Source organism: Phyllostomus discolor, chromosome X (assembly GCF_004126475.2).
Source record: "Phyllostomus discolor isolate MPI-MPIP mPhyDis1 chromosome X, mPhyDis1.pri.v3, whole genome shotgun sequence".
In the NCBI taxonomy this organism is placed as follows: domain Eukaryota; kingdom Metazoa; phylum Chordata; class Mammalia; order Chiroptera; family Phyllostomidae; genus Phyllostomus; species Phyllostomus discolor.
This window is the reverse complement of record NC_050198.1, coordinates 905,819-927,794: the sequence shown is the minus strand read 5'-3', so window position 1 is coordinate 927,794 and position 21,976 is coordinate 905,819.

Sequence of the window (21,976 nt, the reverse complement as noted above, 5' to 3'; positions counted from 1 at the left end):
ATTTCCATATTCTTTTTCATCTACTTTGATACCAACAGTGGGTACATCCATGAAAAATGTGACTTTTCAGACTTAGAATTTAATAACAACTCCTGTTTAAAATCCTCAGTGTCTTGGGGAATTTGGTAGGGAAATTGTGTTTAGATAGCCACTGATTTCTAATTCGCAGCAGATGCAGAAGAATTGATCGTACATTATCTAGAAAACCACACTATTGCACGTGGCTGCTATGGGCGTGTATGGAAGAAGGAGTAGCACTAAAGATCTATCCTTGTGAAAACTTGATTCTTTAATCATTAAGGCTTTGGTCAGGAAAAAAATGAGAAAATGATAGTTTCTCATTTCAGACTTCTTCAATCACTTTTCCCATTTATGTCTTGCTCAGAACACAATTTTAAAGCGCAAATATCTGTGGTTTCATATTTCTGAATGAGAAATTTTTAAAACTTCACTTTAGTCCAGTGGTCATCATTCGTCAGGAAAAATTCTCAAATATAAAGAATAAAAGCCTGCTAAGACATTACCCTTCTTTTCCATTCTTTCTGTCCCATTGCAATCCCATAAAGACACATGAATTAAGAAATTTTGGGGACAGCTAAGTGGAAGATTTCTCTAGAATGCTTTCTTTCTTTAATAAGCCCATGGAAACTAAATGCAAATACTGTTACCACAATATCTATGTGCAAAGTCCAAATTTTAAAACAGTTGTCGGGAAATTCCAAAGGTTCTACGGCCCAATTATGTGGGTGTCGTGGCCTGAATGTAATTTTTTCTATTCCTCTTTCCTTTATAAATTTGTACCTTTAATGCAGCTGTGTTCGTGTGGTAAAGACTGTGTCATAATTTGCCCAGGGTATGCAATGTGGCCAAATTCTCATTGCTCCTAAGCATTTTAACTAGGTGTTTCTGACTTTTGATTGTTCACTCTTTAAATAAGTTGGCATTAATGTATACCATACGGAATATCAGCTTTAGAGGAGGAAAAGAAACTGAGGATCAGGATATTTATAAACACGTGGTATCACAGAAAACAGTTCAATAAGACCAGATTTGCCGTCTGAATAACTATACTTTTTAGGGCAGTCAGCTCATCCTTCTAAGCATGACAAAAAGAAGAGACAGATCTTTATACTGCTTTTTAAAAAATAGAAACTGTGATAGACTTGCCCCATTTATCATTCAGCCACAAAAGGGAAATTTGGCCTTTGTTCACTCACAATTCTAATTTTTCAAGAAGACATGCACAGATTTGAACAAATTCCACTTCCTCTGGTCAACATGAAATGCTAGGTTTTTTTTTAAAGATTTTATTTATTTATTTTTAGAGAGGGAAGAGAGAGAGAGAGAGAGAGAGAGAGAGAGAGAGAGAGAGGAACATCAATGTGTGGATGTGTGGTTGCTAGGAGCCATAGCCTGCAACCCAGGCAGGTGCCCTGACTGGGAATCAAACCTGCAATGCCCGGTTCACAGCCCACGCTCAATCCACTGAGCTACGCCAGCCAGGGCAAATGCTAAGTTTTTAGAATATGAAAAAAAATTCAAGTAAGTTTTTAAAAAGTTTCATTTCCAGTGTGGTGCATAGCGAAATTGATGTTAACATAATTAGTTAATATCGTAGCGGATGTAAGGAATCCATTTTCTGAACAACTGTAGGAAAATATGATTGCTGGCTAATAGAATGGATGTTTTCCTGTTTCTTAACTGAGTTCTTTTCCCACCTCCTTACCTCTGTCCATCTCTCCTACTCTCCGTCTCTCCTCTCCCTTTACCCCGGCTCTCTCTCTATTTTTTTCCAAGTGGGACGCAGATGACTAGAGATGGTGGTCCCAGCTGCAGGTACCCTCTGCTTCTCTTCCTTTTTTGCATAAATTATCCTACTTCAGAACCCCAACTTTGTGGATTCACATCCCTTTGGGAATTGGGTCTCCCTTTGTGTCTACTGGCAGAAGAGGGACCATCTCCACTTTGATTCCTGGATCTAATCATTTAATTTGTCATTCAACAGTGATTTCTTGCATATCACCATGTATCTGGCACGTGGATTGCAGGGCCCCTCGGTGATGGTATATTCCCAATTTACTATGACTTACATACACTGTGGCTCCTCCAGGACTTACTGCACAGCCTGGCGTGGTTAGCAGGCTGCCACTCCCTGTGGTCACCTTGCACTCCCAATTTTGTTCCCCTAGACTTAGGAGACTGCCAGAAGTTCTGTTCAACTTCTGGAAGTCTCTCTAGTGCCTTCTTTTGTACTGAAGAGATGTATCTAAGGGAGAAGGAGCACCTACACAGTAGGCTTACCTCTTTGAGGTTCTGTCTTTCCGGTTCCTTGAGCTTCAAATTGTTGTTCCCTTGTTAGCTGTTGAATGCCTTCAATCAGCTGTTTTTTTTAAGATTTTCTTTATTTATTTTTAGAGAGGGAAGGGAGGGAGATAGAGAGAGAGACAGAGAGACATCAATGTGCGGTTCCTGGGGGTCATGGCCTGCAACCCAGGCATGTACCCTGACTGGGAATCAAACCTGTGACACTTTGGTCCACAGCCCGCGCTCAATCCACTGAGCTACACCAGCCAGGGCTTGAATCAGCTGTTTTTGAACTGGCTTTCCTGAGGGGGATGGCTGGTCCCAGTGACTTAGTCTACCATTACTGGAACCCTTCACCTTTAAGATTCATTTCCACATCACTCCTCTGTGAGGTTATACCTCTGATACCCTTTCTTTCATGCCATCCTCAGTGCCAGCAAACTCTGGGCCCATACCTGATTGAAGAGGGCATACATTTTACAATAACGTATTTAGGCATTTGTTGCTTGCAAGAGACAGTTCATGTGTAAAGGGCACCCGTTATATCTAAACCATGATTATGTTCACAGTGCCTACTGTTGATGCGTATAGTAGATGCTCAATAAGCATTTGTTGGTGTGAATAGTTGGCATTTCATATAAATTTCATGTTCATAAACTTACTGTTTCAAATAAAAATTTAATAGCTATTCATTTATTTAATGTAATAGCTATTCTCCCACAACAAGATGAAAAAGAAAGAAGGAAAACAAAATAAAGCACAGAACTTCTGTGTCCCTATTAGGATGCTGAAGATAGGGCAATTTTTAAAAGCAGGTCTTCTTTGGATTTGTCAAAGGAAGGATGGGAAAATAGGAAAAAAGAATTATCGTAACCATCAAGGTGAATAAGAAGAGAAGAGGAAAAAAAAAATCTTTTCACTCAGAGTTGGGGGATGATTTGCTAAGATGCCAGCCTGTATGCGTTGTTCAACCTCTGCATGTGTGCCTTTGCCCTACAGGGGAGAATCACATGCTACCCAGACATCTGCCTCTGACAATGTACAATTTTGCAGTACCCAGTAGAATGGAGTCCAGAAACCATTTGGACAATTGTTCTGAGTTATCCACCTCAATATTTTGGTTTTCTGAGTAGATACTTGATCAGTGAATTTTTTTAGAAATATTTAAGAGTGCAGGAAAAAGTGCATTTTTTGGCATAAGGTGTGGGTGGGAAAGAATTAAGCAAATATTAATATTTCCTCCCATTGGAAATTCTTGTATAAGACAAGAAAAATTGCCTTGTTTGCAGTACATTCATTACTGGAGACAGCATAAACATATGCAATTTGTGTGGAATTCTTAATCAAGTAGTATGAAGAAGTTTGTACCACAAACAGAATGTTGCTGTGAAAAATCATTGCCAGATGTGATCTTTTATTTCTTCACCTATTTAATTGTGAAGTCAGTAGAAAAACATGAATAAAAGATTGAGAATTTGTCTTTAAAATGGAAATTTTATAGTATTAGAGGATTAATACCAATTCTATTCTTTTATGAAACATGTAAAGGAATACAGGTATATTACACCCATTTTTAGCATTTCATTCTTGTCCCCTTCTCATTCTCTTTTTCTATACCTTCCTCTCTAAAGTCAAAGAAAATTAGCACCTGGACAATTTCCCTCTGATTTTTAAGGATGTGCCATACTCAGAATAGTGACACTACACTGCAGTGTTTCTTAATTCAAACTTTCCAGTGAAAACAAAATAAAACAATACCTGTCGTTGATACGGGATCAGTAAGGCCATGGTGTGGCAGTCTCTGAAGTTACTCCTAAAATAATGAAGGCAGTGTGCTTCACCATCATCTGTTCATTCAGCAAACTTCTAGTGTTAAAAAAAAAGAGGGAGAGAAGTCTACGGCCATTATTAACTTCAACATACCAATCTCATATTGTCCCCAGTGAGCCTGAGAGTTAGGCGATATTATCTTCTTAGAACCAAGGAAGCAAGTGTTCTGAGAAGTGCAATATCTCATCCAAACCAAGGACACGAAAGAAGAAAACTAGAACACAAACTTTAGAATGTCGGTTTTCTCTACTTGACCACACTCTTTGTATTAGTGAGGCCGGGAAGGGATGGATCATGGTCCTAACATGTAACAAACTCCTCCAATGTAATGCAAAATAAAATGATGCCAACTTCTAATATAGTGCAAAAACACCCCATGATAGTTTACAGTTTTCTCAGGGTAACCATTGTGCTTAGTTATCATGGAAATGTCAGTAACCAAATATTTTCAAAGGCCCCCTACCCTTTCTCCCTCTCTTTCTCTCCTGCTTTGGTATGGTCATAAGCACATGCTTTATTTTCCATTTGTGTAAGCTGGTACTTGTCAGGGTAGCAACATTTTATCCTCTGTGCAGCAGAGGTTCTCAAGTGAGGTTTATGGACAACTAAATGGCCAACAGATGAAAGAAAGATGTTGATGAGAGCCTTGGAATGGCGTGCAAAACACTGTGTATACGAGTACTTTTCTGCGGTGAGCCTAGAACTTTTATTGTCGTGCACAACAGGACAACCACTGCTATAAAATGTTGGGGATGCTTGGAATTCCTAAAAGTGGGAGAGGAGACCGAAGAATAAAAAAAGAGAAAGTTACACAGATTGCTTTTGTAAGAAAAATGCAAGACGTTGTACTCATCTACCTTAATTTTTTGTTAAAAAAATTATGTATTGATTTTTAGGGAGAGAGTGAGGAACGGAGGGGGAAGGGGAACAGAAAGAGAGATAGGAATGAGAGAGAGAGAGAGAGAGAGAGAGAGAGAGAGAGGGGGAGAGAGATTGTTTTGTTGCACTTATATATGCATTTATTGGCTGATTCTTGTATGTGCCCTCACTGGGGATTGAACCCACAACCTTGGCATATAGGGACAACACTCTACCTAACTGAGCCACCCAACTGGAGCCTTCACTCACCTGCTTTTAAATTAAGAATAAGGATTATAAATTTTATTTAATAGCTACCAAAATTCAGGTCACTTTTGCTAAATTATATAACTTTTCCTATGTATGCAGCACTGTTCTAAGTAGTTGAAATATATAGTTTAATCCTCATAAGAATCCAATGAAGTTAGTATTATTATTTCTATTTTAAGGTGTAAAATACTTTGTAAATAAAAATATATCACAATTGCATCTCACTACTGTACATCGAGAAGAAAGAAGAGGGGAAGGGAGAGAAAGAGAAATGGGAAGGAAAGAGAGCAACGAAGGGATGATGGATGCAAATGTGAGGGAGACAGATGTAACACTGAAGCGCTGTTGGAAGAAAGGGAAGTCATAACTATGTGTAGACTGGTGTGACCAGAGCTGTAAAAACACGATTCTGCTATTTGCCAAAGCCACATGCATTAACAGATTAATCATCTTAGAAGAAAACGGAGTATATAAATGGGTAGAATTAAAACACGTATAAACACTGTCAAATTTTATTAGGAGACGTGTTTGAATTTCAGCCTAATATTTGGAAGTATGGACATTTTTTAATGTTCTCTTTTCTTCATTTGGTGGAGAAAATCCTTTTTCACACATTGTGGAAACAGACTGAGAAAATAGTGGTTCATTGAATAAACATCCATTTTCCATCTGGGATTTTAGACATTAATGGTTCCTTAGAGTTCATTCAGCCTGTATGTGGGTGAAATTAAGCCAAGAACTGGATAGAGACCACAGATGAATGCTAGTCCATCCTTCCTTGCTTACCGAGTCTACCATGAAATTAAATCTGGGCTGTCATGATTGGAAAGTAACTTATCTATCTTGTACCAAAATGTTCTCAGTGTGTTTAAAGTAGCCCTGTATGCTCCCTGAAGTAATAAACATACTACTGTAGGAATTGAAGCTGGATTCTTGCTGCTTTTTAACAGAAAATTCAGGAATGTGGCAAATGCATTTAGCGCAGGGAAGTTCGGATGATTTTCCTATCAAATTGAAAAAGATTCACTATGCAAGTGGAAATGGATGTTTTAGGCTCAGTGCCAGGTTTATTATTTTTAAAAAATTCATCTTTAAAAATGTGGGAGAGAAGAGTGGGTTTGAACATTAAAGTGGCCTTTGTTTTTCTGCTTTTATTCCCAGTGATCAGAGTGCCCCTATGATGTATCGTTTTCGAGTGTTTTCTGATAAATCTGGCATTTGCTGCATTAAGCCTCCCCTGCCTCACTCTCATCCCCCTAATACATCGTCTGCTCTACAGGGCTGCAAGGCCATGCTAATGCATGACCTGGGGGACCAGGGTGGGGAGCCGCTAGCCAGGCTCTGAGTGAATCGCCTCACTTATGGTACTAATTCGTTACCAATTCATTACAATGAATTTTGACTAAGTGGCTCTTGAACATCGCCATTAAACACCTGTAATTGGCTGCAAATGACCAGATTTTTTTAAATTTAAGCATATGTATTCCAAAGATAGAAAGAGAACTTGCTTGTTTACTGTCCTCTTTATATTCACTTACAAACATGTGCACTCCCTACTTGCCTGTTCCTTCTCACTGGACATAGACTGTTGTCACAGGCAGCTCATGAAGCTGTCAGCAGGTCCATGGAGACCACTTTCTGATGTCAGAGTACAGGCACAGTAACATTGATGCAAATGCTGGAGTTATTAGTGAAAGCAACAGAAATCATTTCTAATGACTTTCACAGTTGAGGTCCCCTCTGGATTCTTCCCTACTACCGTGTTTCTATTTCAGAGTCACATCTTTGTTCATGATATCGTGGGATCCTGAATGCACATTTGCTTGTGTTTTTGCTAAGTCTTGGGAATACTTATACTAGAGTTCCAGGTTCCCTTGGGCATATTAGAAAACCACAAACTATTTAAAAGGTGTTTAGTGTTGGTTAGATACTTCGTGCATGACAATGCTGTATTACTGCACCAGAGTTTAAAATCTTTTCTTGAATTGGGGTATTGAGTAAAAGAGAATTAATTAAGCTAAAGGTATATCACTAAAATATTTGCAGATAAAGAACATTTAAATTAGGATGTCTTTAATTTTTGCTCATTTTTTAAAAATTTTATTTATTTATTTTTAGAGAGGGAAAGGAGGGGGGAGAGAGAGAGAGAGAGAGAGAGAGAGGGGGGGGGGGAGGGAGGGAGGGAGGGAGGGAGAGAGGGAGAGAGGGAGAAACATCAATGTGCGGTTGCTGGGGGTCATGGCCTGCAACCCAGGCGTGTACCCTGACTGAGAATCGAACCTGCGACACTTTGGTTCACAGCCCTTGCTCAATCCACTGAGCTACGCCAGCCAGGGCTTAATGTACTTTTCTAGCAGCTTCTGTGCAAACCCAAGAGTGGGGAAAATAAAGGACTGCTGTGGGTGGAGGTTGACAAAACTGGGCGTAGTGGACAAATGGTAGGTTTCTATGGGGACTTGCTCCCACAGTCAATCTTGACCCTGTTGTCCATGTCCATGGGTCATTTATACTTGTTCTTTCTTTAACTAGGTCCTTCCCCTTCTTTCCTCCTATATCCTCCGCCCCTCCTCTCTGGCCCCTGTCAGTTTGTTCCTTGTTTCCATGCCTCTGGTTCTATCTTGCTGGTTTGTTTGTTTTGTTCATTAGGTTCCTGTTATAGGTGAAACCATATGGTATTTGTCTTTCACCACCTGGCTTACTTCACTTAGCATAATGCTCTCCACTTCCATCCATGCTGTCACAAAAGGTAGGAGTTCCTTCTTTCTTTCTGCCGCTAGTGTTCACATTTCTTAAATTCTGTTTTGACCTAGGTGAAACCTTCCTTTCCAAATGTAGATTATAACACGTGTTCCACTCCATAAAGATGGAAGCCATCAAATGCAGTAGACACAAGTTAGGTGGGCGAGGGAGGGGACAGAGTGGGTGACAGAAGGGAAGAAGGAAGAGAAAGTGGTGAATGAAGACAGGAACAGAAAGCAAAGCAGTTTTGAAAAGCTTGACAAAAAATTAGAGTGGTTAATTATGGCTGCAAGGCTTTGGGAAGTGGTCATTAGGAAGTCTTTAGGATTTAAAAAACTGATCACATGGAACCCTGGAGGAATGAAAAGGGTATTAAGCATTACTGGAGGCAGTGCCAATTTGTATGGCTCTTTTGGCAAGAGCCTTAAAAATATTTATAACATCTGGCTTAATATTATACTTCTGGGAATATAGCCTAAGATATTTCTAAATTTTAAAGAAACAACTTTACACAAATTTCTTCTTGGTCATATTTGCATAAGTAAATAATTGGTTACTACCAATATGACTAACAATAGACACGTGATTAAATAGTCTTAAATATTAAGTAATTTCTTTCACTTGATTGAATATTAGCCAATGAAAATGATCATTTCAAAGACCATGCAACATAGAAAATGCTTATATTAAATTGTTACAAAAAAAAGCCACAAAAAGGGTATGGAATCCCATTTATGTTTCCAAATGAAGAAAAAAAATCTATGGTAAACATTGTTGGGAAATACATCAGGATATTAATAGTGATTGTGTTTGAGTAGTGAGCTACAGGCTGGTTGATTTTTTCCTTTCTTTTGAACAAAGCATTTTTTAAACATTAAGGTATTATTTATACATGATATATATCCACCCATTTTTAGTATAGAATATGGTGAATTGTGGTATCCTATAGGATGAGTTATCACTACCCCAATCAAGAAGTTTCCGAATGCCCTTTCCCAGTCAATCCCCTCTCCCTGCCCCTAGCCCTGCACACCTAATCTTTTGGTCACTAAAATGTTGCTTTCTCTAGAATTTCACATAAACAGGATTATATAGTATGTGAGACTGTAGTTTTTAAGCTTTCTTTAATTTACTTTTAAAATGTTTCTTTTCAGTGAGCACATTAAAACATGATTTGAACCTGAAACATACAAATTTCAAATTGTGTCCTTTTTTCCACTAAAGGCAAAGCAGGAGTGAAATGAAGAACTGATTACTTAAGAGAAGAGAGAGTTAAAACAGACTTGAGTTATCAGGGACCTCATAAAATCTCCTTCCTTAGACACCTTAAATAGATGCCTACTCACCCAGTGCAGAAGTGCTGACCTACTTACGAGGCTGAGATAGAGTGGAAGATAGCTTTGTAAAGTGTGTTTCCAACCTGATAAGATAATGGAGGAGAGGGGGAGGAGAAAGATAAAAAAAAAAATTCAGCAGAAAACTCGAGGAGGCACACTTTTTCATTACTCTGGATTCTGAAAATGTGCTATTATAAATGTAACACTCTATTTAAAGAATGGGAAGCTCCTGTGACCCTCCGCTACGTTTCTTTTTTGCATTGTTAATTTCCGTACATTAGCCCTTCGTGTTAGGCCATGGAATTGTAAGGCAAGTGATGCTATTTGGCATAATTATGACTGCTATGAACTCAAAGCCATTTTTAGTAAAATTATAGTCTGAGTTACTGTATGTAGTCATTTGATTGTCTTCATGAAGACCTATGTGCTTTAGAGAAGTATGAAATAATAGACGCAAAGTTAAATATTGAGTGAGAACTGCTGTACACACATATATATTTATATGTATGCATGCAGGGGTGGGCAAAAGTAAGTGCCTTGTGTCACTGTGACATTCTGTTGAGTTAGTAAAACTATTGTAATAACCCTAGCCTGCATGTGTTTTTTCTGTACAATTATAAACTTACTTTTGCCCACCCCTATATATATCCATACATATACAGCTAAGAAAGTTAAACAAAAATTGTTTATTCTTAAAAAAAAACATAAAATTCTGAATATTTAACTTCTCAATACTCCCTAGTACCTTATTTTTAAAAAAATTTAGGTGTGGGCCCTGGCTGGTATAGCTCAATGGATGGAGCATGTGCCTGCAAACCAAAGGGCTGCTGGTTCAATTCCCAGTCCAGGCACATGCCTGGGTTGTGGGCCAGGTGCCCAGTAGGGGGATGCATGAGAGGCAACCACACATTGATGTTTCTCTCCCTCTCTTTTTTTCTTCCTTCCCTCTCCCCATAAATAAACAAATAAATTTTTTTAATTTTAGTTGTGATAAAATATCTGTGGCAAAATTTACCATTTAAATCATTTTAAGTGTACAGTTGAGTGGCATTAAGTACGTTTACATTGCGCAGCCATTACATCATCATCTCCAGAACTTTTTTCATCTTCCCAAACTGGAACTCTGTACCCATCACAACTCCTCATTCCCCCTTTTCCTCTAAGCCAGGGGTATCAAGCTCATTTTCACTGGGGGCCACATCAGCCTCACGGTTGCCCTCAAAGGGCCGAAATAATTTGGGGGCTGTCTAAATGTAACTACTCCTTAATTGTTAAGGAGTTGAAATCACATTCGGCCCTTTGAAGGCAACCGCGAGGCTGATGTGGTCCCTGGTGAAAACGAGTTTGACGCCCCTGCTCTAAGCCCTGGCAACCCCCATTCCACTTTCTGTCTGGATGAATTTGACTACTCTAAAGTACTTTCTGTGACTGCAATCATGCAACATCTGTCTTTTTGTGACTGACATATTTCACCCCACAGCAAGTCCTCAAGGTTCATCCATGTTGCAGCACGTGTCAGAATTTCCTTTCTTTCTAAGGCTCAGTCATATTCCTCATTTTGATTATCCATTCATCTGTCAATGGATACTTGGGTTGCTTCCACCTTTTGATTCTTGTGACTTTGCTTTTTAGTAGTAGAACATTTCTAAAAACACTCCCCATGGTGACATAGAGAAGCTGATCCTATAATTATACATACAGAGATGCCCTGGGCTGCTTTTTCTATGTATAGACTGTCAGGAGACCCATGACAACAGTACTGTATCTGTGCTTTTTGCTAAAATAGAATTAGTTAGTTCATTGTACTGTGACCGTGTAGTTATATAATAAAACAGACCAGCGCTTGGCCTGACTGAAGGACTCCAGTGTGTTGGACAGCTAACAGGAATGTTCAGTCTGGAAACTTAAACTATGGAAAATTTATTTTCACATTATTTCTTACACACTTTTCTCCCCACAGTATTCTCTACTTTCTCTTTTGGAAATTTTTAATAATTTGGATTTTATACCCCCTAAACTTATCCTTTAGCGTTTTTATCTTTCTAGTTTTTGTTTCACTTTTTGGGGTAATATAATCAACTTGAACTTTTAATCCCCATCAATTTTAACTTCTGTTATTTTAATTTAACTATAGTCTGACATTTCTTTCTTACTTTTAAAAATATTACCCTCCTTTTTTCCTGAATGCCATATTTTTTTCTTATCTCTTGGATGATATTGTAGTTTTTTAAAGTGGCATTCTCCCCGACTTACCTCTGTTTCCTTCGGATCTCTGTCTTTCATGCTAGAAACTTGCTGGCAGCTCTGGAAATCCTTGACTCCTAGCTTATTAAAAGGAGCTAATCGAGCCCTGGTTGGCGTAGCTCAGTGGATTGAGTGTGGGCTTTGAACCAGGCATCACAGGTTCGATTCCCAGTCAGGGCACATGCCTGGGTTACAGGCCATGGCCCCCAGCAACCGCACATGGATGTTTCTCTCTCTCTCTCCCTTCCCTCTCCAAAAATAAATAAATAAAATCTTTAAAAAAATAAAAGGAGCTAATCGGGAGCTCTGGATTCCTGTGTAGGTAGGTGTTGGGGGACCAGAGCCTTTTAGAATAGTGGGTTTCAGTGTAGGATCATTGGCATGAGTTGTTTTGTGAGGGGCCCCCAAATCTCAGGTTCTGGGAGTCTTTTCTCCGAGCTGAGTTTCCCCAAGGCTCCACCTCCTCCCTGGGGAGCGGGAGGTTCATGCTGGCTGAAAACGTCTTAGCGCTCTCCCGCTCATCGGTGAGTAGGGTTTTACTGAGTTGCCCCGTCTACACTGCAGCACCCTTTTCCCTGACCGTCACCTCTGAGTCAAGAGCGCCTTCCACCCACCACCTCCTGAGAACGGGTCTGCAGTCTTTTACCGAAATGGAGATAGTTTCCATATGACTTGGGTTACGGATGATATGCCTTCCTTTCACTGCTTTTTTAAAAAATGAACTAATTGTACTATTTTCTGCCTTGCCTGTAGGCCAATTTTAAAGGTAATCAGTGGCTCCAGTTCCTGAGTGATTCCAGGGTCCAGTGGTGCGAATTGGGTTGCTTTGGGGGTTTCTCATTGCCATTGCGAATTTCATTTGTACTTCAGCTTCCAAATGTTGTGGATAGGGCCTTCCCCCCCTATGTCTTTATCCTTATGTGTTTTGGCCTTTTTATAGCCCTGTAATTTTAGTGGAATTTGGGGAAGGTATCGAGGCAAATGTGTGTATCCAGGCTGATTTGTGTGATTGGGAATTAGATATGTGATTTTTTAGATTCCTATTATATCTATCACTTAAAGATTAATTTCTAACAGTATCTTACAGAATTAGGAGTAGAAAACATGAGCTGTATGATACTAATTCCTTGGTGTTGAAGTTTTCTTTGTGAAGTATTACATGGTCATTTTTATAAATGTCCCATGAATATTTGAAAAGAGTCTCAGTTCTCTGATGTTGTGGGTGCAGGGAGTTTTCTCTTTCAATTCAGGCTTAATCGTGTCATTCAGATATTGTTTTTGCTTGCTATGTGCTTGGTTTCTGAGAGTTATTTTACAATCTACTACTATGAGTATCATTTTTATAATTTCTCCTTATATTTTATTTTTTGCTTTATATACTTTGAGACTGCTCTGTCCGATGCACACTTGTTCAGGGTCTTTACATATTCCTGGTAAATTGTTTCATTTACCTATTTATGAAGATGCTTTTTAGCATAAAACCTCTTTTGCTATCATCTATTCTGTTTAATGTGTATCTGCTCTCTTTTGGAACATGCCTGTTAAATATTTTTTTATTCTTTTACTTTTACCTTTTCTATGTCACTATATATTTTAAGTTTTATTGGTATATAGTTGATGTACAATGAACTATACATATTTAAAATATACAATTTGATAACTTTTGACACATGTATGCACCTGTCAAGCCACAGTTAAACTCAAGCTAATGAGCATATCCATCACCCCAAAAAGTCACTTTGTGCCTCTGAGTAACTCTTCCCTCCAGGCCCTCTCTGGCCCCCACCCCTACACAACCACTGATCTGCTTTCTGTCATTATAGATTACTTTGAATTTTCTAGAGTTTTATATAAATTGAATTATGCAATGTGTACTCTTTTTTATTGTCATTTTTAGCTTAATTATGTTGGGTTCATTTATACTGTTGTATGTATAAGTAGTTCATGTCTTTTTATTGCTAACTAGCATTCCATTATATGGATATACTACAATTTGTTTATTCATCCATTGGTGGACATTTGGGCTGATTCTTTTTTGGACTTTCACAGAGTGGTATAACTTCTGTGCAACACTTTGTTATGACTATATATTTCCCTTTCTTTTGGAATGACTGGAATATATATAGGGCATATAATTATCTTTTTGAGGAACTGCCACAATGTTTTCCAAAGAAGTTGTGGCATTTTATATTCCCACCAGCAGTCTCTATGAGTTCAGTTTCTCCGCATCCTTGCCAACACCTGGTATGCTTACTTTTTAAATTTTTAGTCATTTTAATAGGTGCGCAATTGTATTTCATGATTTTAATTTGCATTTCCTTAATGATGAAGATATTGGGCATCCTTTTGTATGTGTATTTGCTATGTGTATATTTCACTTTTGAAGTGTCCACATCTTTTACACATTGGGCTGTTTGTTTTCTTGTTGTTAACTTTTGTTAAGTTCTTTGTAATTGTACATACAAGTCATTTATCAGATACATGATTTGCAAAGCATTTCTCCAAGTTTCTGGCCTGTCTTTGAGTTATGTCTCCCATAAACACCACAAAAGTAATTTTATTATTTTACTCAATTGGAGAATATCCTCTTATAAGTAGATTTAATTTGTTTTCATTTTTTTGTGATTATTTGTTATCTTACTTTCCATTTTCTGTTTACCAATTTTTTCTAACTTTTCTGTTTGTCTTTAATTACCCATTTTTTCCTCTGGTTGTTGCAATTATTGCATTTTGTTAACTTAATGTTAGCCTTAAAATTAGAAAAGCATGCATGACTTTCATGCCAGATGGATTTCTTCTGGGTCATTACTGACTACACCTGTGTGGGTGGAACAAAGGCCACTCTGACCTATGGGGATCTTTAAAGAATGGGATTGTATATGGGAGAGTGAGGCAAGGGACTAGAAGGGACACGTCTCCCTTCAGCCCACCATTCTACAGAGAGTCGTCCTCAGCCCACAGTGCTGCTCGGCCTGCGATGTACGCCTGTGTTCTTTGGTGGGGGCCTCCCCCTCCCTACGAGGCCGCATGGAAAGCACCCTCAACAGTCAGGGCAACACACAGGCCGTATTTCAAGTGCTCAACGTCCACATGTGGCTAGGAGCTACCATATTGGGCAGCACAAGTACAGAACGTTCCCCATGGCCATAGAAAGTTCTACTAGTAGCCCAGATGTAGGCTATTAGGGTTTATTGTGGATTATACTTCAGATTAGTGCAGTGGTGCTGTGTTACTGTATTACAATCTGAATGTAATACTTTCTGTTTTTTCAATTGCTTGATAAAATATTTGTCCATCCTTTTATTTTGAATATCTCTACATCATTTTGTTCTGTAAATAATATGTAGTTCTGTTACTTAACTATTTTAAAAATGAGTTTAACAAATTTATATTTATTTTTATGCTAATATGTTTAACCTTCCAACATCCTGATTTATGTTGCGTTAAAAATATTTTCTGTTGTCCCTGTTGGTTTCCATCTTTTGATGCACGTGCAGAATGTTGGTTAAGACCATTAGTTCAAGCATGTGCCTGCCTAAGATTGGATCTCATTTCACCATTTCAAGACTTGGTAGCCCTTAAGTTATTTGTACCAAAATGTCCTCATTTGTAAAATTTGCAAAATGAGGATGAAAAATAGTATCCATTTCACCGAGTTATTAAGAAGGCTATATAAATAAATATCTTGATTGTACCTGGTGCACGGTAAGTGTTCATACTTGTTAGTTAATCCCTGGGCTGCTTTCTTCTAGAAACTCTGAATGTATTTTCATTATAATGATTACCACTAAATTTACAACTATGGTTTATGCATCTCTGTCAGTTTCACAAAAGAAATACAGCTATTTGAGTCCCACGTAAGATGAGGTCATTAACTTGCTTCTAGTTCTCTCTCCCCTTGTACATGAATTTCATACTCTTTATTGGAATTTTTTGAGATTGTAGAGCCATGTTATTTAATATTGAAACTATTTTAACTCACATACCTGTGTTTTCAAGAATGATGAATTGTTTTTGCCTTCTGTAATATAATCATAAGTTTTTTGACTAAGTGCTTCCAATGCTTACCAACAGACCTTTTAAACTTTTCTTATATTCTTTTTCCTCTGTATGTCTGCAGTTTTTAGCCAAACAGTCTCACACTGTGTAGATTTTAAACCTGCCTTTATTTACTTAATGAGTTTGAGAAGCAGAAACATTCATCCTAAGAGTAAAAAAAAAAAAGTTCAGTTCATATGCCAAAAAAGGGAAATAGAAATGTCCAACTTCCTGTATTTATTCACATAGTTTAAGCCTTATGGTTTATCTCTGTTTGGGTGGTGTCCATTTGGCCATTTCACTATGGGTGTGTCACCCTGTGCATGCTTTGCTTGGAATCGGGAATGCATCCCTTCCCTCTGCTAGGGTGTCATCATATATGATTTCATTCACTGTGTGCACCTAGGGGACTCCTCAGTCTCCATGTCCATTTCGGGGCTCTCTCCTCTTTCCAGTACAATAACTCCTGGTTTCAATATGTTACCTCCACAGATCGGTTAGCCATAAGACGTGTATTTCTTCATCTACAAATACTGGGATTAGATTAAATGATCTCAAAGTCTTATTTCTGGAATAAAAGCCTGTCATCTATAGCTTCTATCTCTTTGCTATTTCACCAACACTGCTCTTCAAAATTCTTTTAAAAAACCTCTTCCTTCTGAATTTGTTGGTTTTCACTATTGAAGGCAGCCATTGTTTCTTGGAGCATACAGCCATTGCAAAGTACCCATAACCTTTGACCGTCTCCAAGCCATTCTGCTGCATTAGTGGCTTCAGGATCCACTGTTCAACTGTTCACCAGTCCCCTTCTTTTTGACTCGTCCACACCTGCTCTCAACTCTCCAAGTCACCTGAGAGCTTACCTTGGGTTGCCTCTCAGAACCTGGAATCACAAGAGCCGGTACGAGTAGGATGAGGTATCAGCTCGGGAGGTGGTGGCTCTCCATCCATTTTTGTGTTCTCCGCCTTTTACAGATTTTCGGGAGAACCTGAGCACCCGTCACTGCGTCATTTCCTTGTGGGTCGAGGCCCTGCTTACTCAGAGAGTTCAGACCACACCCTGTACCTCAGGAGGATGAGGACAGACTTAGTCCAGCAGATGATGGCACATAGCACACTACTGAGAGCAGTAACAGAGAAAGGCAAAACTTGCTGGGACTGAGGGGGTAGCTCCAATTGAAGGATAATTACCTTTGCGCCAGGATGGTTTCTGGTTCCTGTTTACTTGGCTAGTCAGAACATCTCTCTCCCTCTCTCTCTCTCCCCCTCTCCCTCTCTCTCTCTCTCCCTCTCCCCCTTCTCCCCCTCCCTGTCATATTAGAGTTCATCTCTAATCCATACCAGAAAAATTTCATGTCTAGATCCTTAAACTACTACTAACGTTACTGCTGCCACTGCTGTAACTACTGCTGCTTATACTGCTACTGCTATTGCTACTGTCAAGGCTACTGTTACTGTCAAGGCCACAGTTGTCATTGCTGTAGCTTTTACTCTATAGCATGAGATGGTAGAAACTCTATATACAATATCTCATTTAATTTTTACAATGGCCCTTTTGGGTAATTTTCATCACTGTTCCTACTTGAGAGAAGAGGACACGATCTTAGGGAGGTTAAAGGAATTTCCCAGCATGTCTGAGCTTGTAAGTGGTGCAGCTGTGGTACTGAGCTAAGGTGCTATTGATCACAAGACCTCACTCTCTCAACTGCTACCAGGCTCCGTGCTGGAAAACTCCTGCACATGCGCTGACACTCTCCTTTTCTCGAGTACTGGCCAGTGGCTAATGGACTCCAACCCTCTTTCTGCCTAAACCCAGACACCATCTCCGAATCCTTCAGAAAGGGCCTAGGCAGCCACTAGGAAAAATCCATCCGATTTGGCATGTGAGCCAAATCTCAGTAAAGCCCGTCGGTGAGCCCTGCACAGCATGACACAAAGTGCCATCCATCCCTGCTCTCCATTCCATGCTTCTCTGGAGCTGAGGTTGCAGGGGATCCCAGCCACTGGAGAAACACAGCAGTGTGGGGCCAGGGGCGGAAATGGAGACTGTTCCCAGTATATTGTCGTTCTTGAACGACACATGTTGATGACTGCTCCACGTATTTGAACACTGGTTATTTGGCTGTGAGGTCAAAAGTAACCCATTTTATATGTTCTCCCTTAGTATTTTTTAAAGTATAGTCAGCTCTGTGCTTCCCACACCATGGACCACACCTTCTCTATTCACTGGAATCCATTCTTGTTCTTTGCAGGATGGGATTTGCAGTATTTAGAACTGTCTCTAACCAGAAAGCTTCCAAACCATGAAATGTACATATGAGAATCACCAGGAAGTTTGAGATAAATGTAATTGATGCAAGAAGCAAAGTCAAACTGAAATTGCATTTCCATACAATTGTGTATTTAGAAAAAAATGTCCATTTATTCTTGTGATGTTGTAAATTGTGTCCATTTAAGAAGAAGCGAGTTCTTCCTGTTGTTATGAATCATTGCCAAAAAGAAAAGATCAATTATCCTCTAGACACATTTTGTTGAGCCTACTCCCCACATCCCAAACACCATGTTTATGTGAGTTACACATCTGTACAATGCAGCAATTGTTTCATCTTTCCCCAACTAATAGAGATGCTGGAAACATCTGGTAGTTGATAGTTAATTCATTTTTTCATTGCACCTTTTCATAGGAAGCAGGGAATGCAATTCGATATATCCCCTGAGACAGTCCTGCATTTATGACAGGTGTGTATTTCTTAACAAGTCATTGTTTGACACTGCTGCGTCTCCTAAGTGCAGCTGGAAGTACATTCATCTGGCAAAAAAAAAAAGAGAGAGGGAGACAGGAGAAAAAGTGAAATTTGAAAGAAAGTTGGAGTGTCAGGTGGTTGTTGCCTGAAGCATCCTGTTCGCTCTAGTAATATTTATTCTACTTATTTTGTGCAATTTCCTGTAACTGCCTTTTACAAGCCTGTCACGATGATGACTTTCTCCGTTTTGAAAGTTCTTGAGCTGTATACGACTCATTCATTTGAGACGGTAATATGTGGGACTAGGAATGGATTCAACATAAGGCTGAACCTGTAAATAGACAGCCCTGTGCAAGCATCTGAGGCTGTCCCAGCTCCATCTGAGGCTCAGAAGAACAGGAGGATATGAGTCATTATATCCTGACTTTTCGGATCCCTTCTTAGTGTAACCCTTTGATCTCTAAAGACTTTCTTTTTCAGCTCCTTGTGACCTCACTGAGATGATCTCTATCTTCCGTAGCAGTTGTGATTAGCTAAGGTTATTTTTACTGAAAACATCTCAGAGATTCAAGTGGGAGGGTGAGGATGCCACATGCTATAGGTGGAGGGTCCAACGTTTAGAATCCTTCCCTTGATGTGACATAATGAATCTTAATCGGCCTGCCCTTGGGCTGTGACACAGCAACCCTAGCCGGCTAAGCCTGAAGGACTCGTGAGGCTTAGGGAGGGGTTCAGAGGCAGCTCAAAGAAATGCCATTAGTAGGCAGACAGTGAGTGCACAGCCACCTTGATGACCAAGAATGTGGCATCTACTCTCCTGGCTCAGTGACTTTGTCATTTGAGGACTTGGTTTGCTAGATAGCTGTAGAATATTTATTCCCAAAGAATCAGTGCTGTGGTGTTTTTGTCACTCTTGAGAATCCAGCCTGTTAGTTGGCTTAAAGTACTCTTTTCTTTTTTGTTTAAACTAGGATATTCTGTATTATTAACAAAAATCATCAGAAAGCAGCTTCATGATACCTCAGGCTGGAAGTTTACATAATTCAATGCTGAATATAAGTACAGCACTTCAGTATTCTGTTTAATCACACACTGAATACGTACTATGACATACCTATTATTTAAAGTAGCTTCTGAAGGGAGGCCCCTTTCTAGCAGTGCACAATACCACAATTAATTGCATTCCAAGGAATTGGGAGTAAAAGTACTCTTTTCTACACAGTCTCTCCCTCTCTCTCCCTCTCTCTCTCCCTCTCTCTCTCCCTCTCTCCCTCTCTCTCCCTCTCTCTCTCCCTCTCTCTCTCCCTCTCTCTCCCTCCCTCTCCCTCTCTCTCCCTCTCTCTCCCTCTCTCAGCTCTGTTGTTAATAGCAACATTTGCTTACTCTCCTTTTAACATTTAGGGTTAGGCAAAATACGGCGCTTGCCTACTGGCTTGGTGATTTCCTCGTTCAATTTCAGCGACAGGGGCTTGGAATATGGACTACTCCTAATTTGTTCTTCAAAGTACAATTTAAAATACACACAAATTTGTATCATATGAGAGAGCAGTGCCCAACTGTTCTCATCCATTTCTCTCAGGAGTCATCCGGTAGCAAGTTGGTGATAACATTCCCTTTGGACTCATGAGGTCGCTGGAACAGTGAGGGAGTTTAATAATCTGACCAAGGCCAGTTCTCATAAATAAAGCATCTGTGCCTCCACATGAAATTACCCAGCTAGTCCCGGTTATATAATTTCACTTAGCACACTAGATTCTTTTGATTTCCTTGAAACATCTACCGTAAAGTGGCGGAACTAATCTAAATAAGCAGTTGGATATAGGGCAGCACTGGGAAGTGGTGGGGCGGCTGCATCAGCTCCGATGACCTCAGTGCCCGAGCATCTCCACCCCCTGAGGGCCTTTTCTTGCTGATAAGTTCAGGAAGGATCTTGCTCAATTCACATTCTTCCGTTAGCTGGCATGCCGTCCCTCATCCTCACTGCCGCTTGCTTCGTGGCAATAAAGAAATACGTTTGTGTGAGATAGCCCCTTCAAAATAGCTTTAATCATCGCTGTGCTGCTCCTCCAGTCGCCCTTCTTTCCTCTGTCACGAGGGGTGGTCTGAGGGTCTCAAGAATGCTACAAATGCGGGGAATGTGCCCAAGTCTGGGGCTCCGATTTCAAGGCAATTTCACCTGAACTCCCCTCCCCTTCCGTGGTGACCGGAGTCAAAAGAATGTTAGTAATTAGATTAATCTATTTAGGAAAAATGTCTTGGTAGAAGCTGTGTGTCAGCACTGCAAAAGTCACTGCAGAAAGGTGGCCTTATTAATCTTGGCCACTTTGTCTTAAAGGTTTTCTTTGTCTGAGAAACCAATGCAATAGATTTTGGAATGACCTAATGAGTGTTATATTTCTTCCATAGCAGGAAAGAGAGAAATTTCTTTTCCCAACCATGGTCTTCGATTCCTCTTTTCTTTAAGTCCCAAGAGTGGTATTTAATCTTTGAGAACATTATGCTTTGCATATGGTAAAGATTGTTAAAACCATTGGGGAAATTTACCAGGAAATTGGCACATTTTTTTCCTCCTCCTTTCTTCTTCATAGAACTAACAATGATCCTAACACTCCGCTTTCTGTGATCTAAGACCCATAATAACAGGATGAGCTTTAAGGATTCTGCCAAATCCGTACAGACTGGCTGCCCATATCTGCTCGGAGTTCCATCGGAGGGAGATGCGGTAGAATATCCAACAGTTCATTAAGACTTAGAGTGCTGCCTCCTACCCCCAGAGTTTCTTTAGAGTCCCAAGAATTTGCCTCTCGAACAATTTCCCAGGCGATGCTGATGTTGCTGGTTCCTGGACTACCGTTTTTGAAAGGAGAAGGAAGGAAGAGGATACAACAAATGCCCCACTGCCAACATCCGAAGCTACTGTCCTTTGTGGTAGGGAAACCTATGGACTTGGCGTGTTGGAAGCGTTGAAACAACCTATGGCACAATTAGGAAGTTTCTGATTCTATTATCACCCTGTTAGGATGCTTGAAAATTGGACCCATGATATATTTGCAAACTATAACTCTAGCTCCTTAAGAGACACTCAAGATACCTTTATTTGTGTTGCTTTTTGTTCCATGTCCTTATGTTGAATCCACTGTGTTGTAAGAAAAATGACTACAGGAGCCACCAGGAAACAAAGGTCTTAGTATGATATTTGGTTTAACACCTCTTGGAGAAGGATTTGTTTTTCCGATGTCACATGGCTTAAAAGGTTAGTGAACCGGGACAAGCCTGGATGTGTCTGCACTGAGCTAATGAGCAGCTGAGTCGTTTACCCATAAGTGCAGAGTAATCCTCATGACCATATGATATAATATGGAAAGTAATCAACAGTTTCAAAAACTGACATCACCTGGCCTATTGTTTTCATTTGACTTAACCGATAGTTCCTGCATGCCTTAAAGGAAAAACTAGACTAATTAGTAGACGAGGGAGAAGCCACCTGGCAGAAAGGCGCAACTCTAATTACATATGCAACCCCAGCCACAATGTGCAGTTGCGGCATGTGGAGATGGGCGAGAGCGCGGGGTAGTGAGCAGCCAGTGCCCTGCAAAGATTAGACATAGAGCC